Consider the following 5,723-nt stretch of genomic DNA (forward strand, 5'->3'; position numbering starts at 1 on the left):
AGTATATGGAAAAGCTTGCCATTTGCCACTGGAGTTGGAGCACAAGGAATTCTGGGCCTTGAAACTCTTGAACTTGGACAGCAAAGCTGCTGGAGAAAGAAGGATGTTGCAAATTCAAGAGTTGGAAGAATTCAGAGCTGAAGCTTATGAGAATGCCAAGATTTACAAAGAAAGAGCAAAGAAGAAGCATGACAGCAACATAGCCCCAAGGAAATTTGAAGAGGGACAAAAAGTATTACTCTACAATTCTAGGCTGAAGCTATTTCCAGGGAAGCTAAAATCAAGGTGGTCTGGACCATTCCTTGTCACCAAGGTCTCCCAATATGGACAAGTAGAAATCATGGAAGAAAAGTCACAACGAACCTTCACTGTGAATGGTCAAAGACTCAAACATTACTTGGGAGATGTGGAGGAGAAGGACAAGGTTAAATATCACCTCAACTGAGGAAGCTGACCGTCAAGCTAATGACGTTAAAGAAGCGCTTGTTGGGAGGCAACCCAACCTGAGGTAATACTCCTTTGCTGTTTCTTTTATTTGTTTCAATAAAAAGGTGAAGTAGTTTCTGTGCATTGCAAAGAATTAAGTTTGGTGTTTCACACCAAACAATGAATTCGTGGATCAATAATTCAAAGGGGAATGTGTGACTCTAAGTTTGGTGTTCCACCATACAGATCAACTGAACACAACAACCTTTGAATTATATGAAAGGAACAACCATTCTAAGCAATCACAGAAATGCTTAAAATCCTTAGCAGCAACTTCATTCCAAGGAGAATTCAAGGATTCAAAGAGCAGAGGAGTAAGTAGGAGACTAAGTTTGGTGTTCACACACCAACTTAAAACTCAGACACTTGCCCATACATAGTTGAGCTAACCACTCAAGTGCTTGAGAAGCAAGCAACTTCATCACTCTTTGCAGGAAAGGAAACAAGGATCTTAGAAAGAACATGAAGCAACAACTAGGAGAAGAAGGAGAAATCAAATTGTTTCCTGGCAACAAAGAGAAAACAAGAAATTTCACAAGGTGGTGTTGTTCATTGACCATTCTTTAAAAGGCAAACAAAAGCATGCTTGTTCTGGTTTAAACTGTAATTGTTGAATCTTTCTGGAATGTGAAGTTTTTAGTATGAGTGTTGGTTTACTGCTTTGAATGAAGTGAATGCCTAGATGTTTGGATATAACTTCACCTTCTTAAACAAATGCTTGCCATGCTTGTTCTGTTTCCAAAAAAAAATAAAAGAAAAGTTTGAACAAAAGTAACTTGGCTCAATTAGTGACAAATCAAGTAGAATTAAGTGGTGGTATGCATGCTTGATTGTTTAGTCAGATCACTGGAAATTGAGTGTAGAATTATCATTTTTGTGTAGAAGTTTGAATACTGTCTATGGATCTTGTTGAATAAATGTCTTTGGCCATGAAAAAGAAAGAAGAAGAAGAAGAAAAAGCCACTGAAAAAGGGCAACCAAAAAGCAAAAAAAATTTGAGAAAATAAGCTAGGCACCAATGGTTTGAACTTCTGAGACAAATGCCTGTGGTGTTTATGTATTAAGGATATGCTTGGATGAATAGGTTCTGAGGAGTGTTTCAACACTCGGTAACTTGGGTTAACTAACCCGGGATTATCAACCAAAAGTCCATTATCAAGAGCAACCTAAATACAAAACATTTAGTCACACAAAAAGGTGCTGGGCACCAATGTCTCAAGAAGAAATGTGAACTAAAATGTCTGTAGTGGATATGTGTAGTGCACTGATAAGAAAAAGAGAATGCCAAAGGCTTGTGCAACACATGACACTGAGCAAACAAGGAGCAAAGGAGCTCTAAGAAAAAGAAAAACAAAGAAGGGAAAAGTGCCAAGGACATAAGAATAACAAGAGGCCATAGCAGTGTTTGATGGATGCAATGAAAAAGTGATAATCTTACCTGATAAGAATGAAAAAGTGATGCTGCAACTTTCTGCATAAAACCCTTCTGATGAACTTCAAGTGCTTACCAATATAGCCAATGTAATTGCTTTCTGTTTCATACTTTCTTCTCAAATAACTCAGGACTTGCTTAGGGACAAGCAAGTATTAAGTTTGGTGTTGTGATGCCAAGGCATCTTAGGCTAGTTTCACTAGCATTTTTCTGTTAGTTTTAGTTGTTTTATGCATTTTCTTGAGCTTAAAGTAACCAAGAATGGTTAAATGAATAACAACGCAATAAACCATCCAAACAGTATGATTTTGATGCAAATTTCATGAGTTTTTAGTTATATTACTTGAATGCTATGAATGAAAGATTTCTCATGAAATTTTGCAAGACTTTGATGCAGTTGTTTGGATGATTTCAGGGAAGAAGAGGCTAGGCAAGGAAGCAACAAAATCAATAAAGGAAGCTTGAATATCAAAAGTGGCGTTTAACCTCCAGTTTAACCTTAAACTGGAAGTTAAACGCCAGAATTGAAAGCACCAGGGAGCCATTTCCACGTTTAAGCTCCAGTTTAACCTTAAACTGGAGCTTAAACGTGTTCGACATTCTCCTCCAGGGTTGCGTTTTGCAATTCCACGTTTAAGCTCCAGTTTAAGCTTAAACTGGAGCTTAAACGTGTTCGACCCAATTTTCCTCCAGGGGTTGCTTTCCTCATTTCCACGTTTAAGCTCCAGTTTAAGCTTAAACTGGAGCTTAAACGTGTTCGACATTTCACACTTCAGGATTGCTTTCTTCCATTCCCACGTTTAAGTTTCAGTTTAACCTTAAACTGAAGCTTAAACGTGTTCGACAATTTTACCTCCTGGAAGTGTCCAACATTTAAGTTGCAGTTTAAGCTTAAACTGCAACTTAAACGCCACTAATTGAAAAGGTTTCTGGGCCAAGAATATTGCAGTTTAAGTTAGCATTTGAGCACAAATATTAACTTAAATATACTCTGGTATGAAACCCAATTGAATATCATGGTTTATGGGATTGGGCCTGAAGAATTGAGGAAGTCTGGAATTTCAATTTGTTGAGTCATGTGTCATTACTTGATTAGCACTAAGTTGGCTCAATGAATGTTGCAGAATTGGATCAGCAGCCTCATCAGGATTATGGATCATAAACCCAAAGCAAAAGAAAATCAGGGAAAGGCCTCAAAGCCCAAGAAACACAACAGAAGCTCAATTTAGAAAGTGTATAAATAGGATAGAATTTAAGATAAAAAAAGAAGGGAAGTTAGATCATTTTTCATACTTTTGGTAATTGAATTCAGAGCTATGACTCACTAAACCCCTTTCATTGGGTTAGGGAGCTCTATTGTAATTCAATGAATCAATAATAGTTTTTATCTTCTTCTTCAATCTTTTCTCTTGAATTTTGTTAGAAAGCTTCTCGATCTAATTCCATTGGTTAGTTGTCTTGGGAAAGAAACTATCCATAATTGGAATCCTTCGGAACCTTGGGAAAGGAATGGAGGATTCATGCTAGAGAAGCTTTCTCACAGTGAATTGGATTGGGGTTTGGATGGATATTGTGACATGTAATCCTACCAAATTGTGGTTCATAAAACTGTGTGGTATAATCAGAGATCGAGCATTATCTCTTCTTATGAACATTTAAACCAAGGGATTGGGAATTTGTTTGTTTTTAGAGAGAATTGGTGAGCCAAGGGATTGGGATCCAATCATATAAGATTGCCAAGCAAAATTCAATGAATGCATTGGTTGAGGAAGGGATAAAAAATGTTTTGATTCGGAGATCTCAATATCTCCTGAAACCCAATGAATTCCCCATTTCTGATCTACCACTTTCTCTTTACATTCTGCAATTAAATTCATGCAATTTAAGATTCCGCACTTTCAATTTCTTGTCATTTACGTTTCCCGCCAATTTTACATTCCGCAATTCTCATCTAAATCTTGATTCCGCTCGACTAGAACACACTTCTAATCCGAATTGCTCACTCAACCAATCCTTGTGGGATTCGACCTCACTCTATTGTGAGTTTTTACTTGACGATAATCGGTGCACTTGCCGGAAGGAATTTTTGCCGATCGTGCAATTTCCTAAAATCGTGGCTATCAAGTTTATAGCACATCAAGCAGCATTCAGAAGCCCACCATACATGCCAACAATTTCGAGCTAAAACCTCAGCTCATCACTCTTGTGTAGAATAATTGCTCATTTGGAGGAGGTGCTCAAGAAGATCCGAATCAACACTTGACCACCTTCTTGAGGATTTGTGACACAGTGAAGTCCACTGGAGTCCACCAGGATGTCTATAGGCTGCTCTTGTTCCCTTTTTCACTCAGAGACAAGGCATTCAAATGGCTTGAATCCTTCCCAAAAGAAAGCCTGACAAATTGGGAGGAGGTAGTGAATAAGTTTTTAGCAAGGTTTTACCCCCCTCAAAGGATCAATAGGCTGAGAACTGAAGTGCAGACATTCAGACAGCAAGATGGGGAGACACTTTATGAAGCTTGGTAAAGGTTCAAAGACCTAACAAGGAGATGCCCACCAGAGATGTTCAATGAGTGGGTCCAACTTCACATCTTCTATGAAGGTCTTTACTATGAGTCAAAGAAGGTTGTGGATCATTCATCAGGAGGCTCTTTGAACATGAAGAAAACCATTGAAGAAGCCATAGATGTCATCGAAACAGTTGTTGAGAATGACTACTTCTATGCCTTTGAAAGAAGTAACACTAGAGGAGTAATGGAGCTGAACCACATGGATGCACTGTTAGCCCAAAACAAGATGATCACCAAGCAGCTAGCAGATCTTACCAAGAAGGTGGAAGAGAACCAAGTTGCAGCAGCCATCACCTCATCACCAACTCAAGAAGGAGTAAACATAGGAGAAGAAGGTGACTGGGAGCAAGCCAACTACATTGGGAATTCACCTAGACAGAACCATGATCCATACTCCAAAATTTACAACTCTGGATGGAGGAACCACCCAAACTTTGGGTGGGGGAATCAGCAAGATCAATGCCAAGACCAGAGACGTTACAACTCAAACAACAATGCAGCTCATCAACAATTCACACAGAGGACATATCAGCATCCCCACAACAACACTTCCCCACACCCATATCAAAACCAAAACAACACCTCTACTCCCAATCCACCATCATTTGATAACAAGCTCTCTAAGATTGAAACCTTACTTGAAGGAATATGCCACGAGATTCAAGAAAACAAGGTGTTCAAAGAAGAGGTGCGAGCCAATATTAAGAACCAGGGAGAGACCATCAAGAAGCTGGAATTCCAAGTGGGATGCTTAGCTGAGAAGATTCCCAAACCTACTGATGGCTTCCCAAGTGATACGGAGAAAAACCAAAGTGGAGAAGCAAAGAAAGTAAGATGGGAAGATTGCAAAATGATCACTACAAGCGATCAAGAGGATGAAGACAAGCAAAGCAAACTCTCCCAACAGCCTGAAGACAACTCAACAGAGAAGGAGGATAGAGATCACCAAGAACCAGAAATCTCACAACAAGAGTTGCTTAAGCTCTATGCACCATTTCCCCAACTGCTCAATGGTGCTGTGGGGAAGAGAATATACTCAAGGTTCCTAGACTTGTTTGCATCTCTGCATGTGAACATACCATTCATCAAGGCCATCCAACAAATGCCTACATTCATCAAGTATATGAAGGAACTTCTTCCCAGGAAAAGCTCACTCAAAGGAGGCCAAACTATAGTGTTGAACAAGGAATGTAGTGCCCTTATTCAACCTGAGTTGCCTGCAAAAAGAAAAGACC

This window comes from Arachis stenosperma, chromosome 4, assembly GCF_014773155.1.
Source record: "Arachis stenosperma cultivar V10309 chromosome 4, arast.V10309.gnm1.PFL2, whole genome shotgun sequence".
Lineage (NCBI taxonomy): Eukaryota > Viridiplantae > Streptophyta > Magnoliopsida > Fabales > Fabaceae > Arachis > Arachis stenosperma.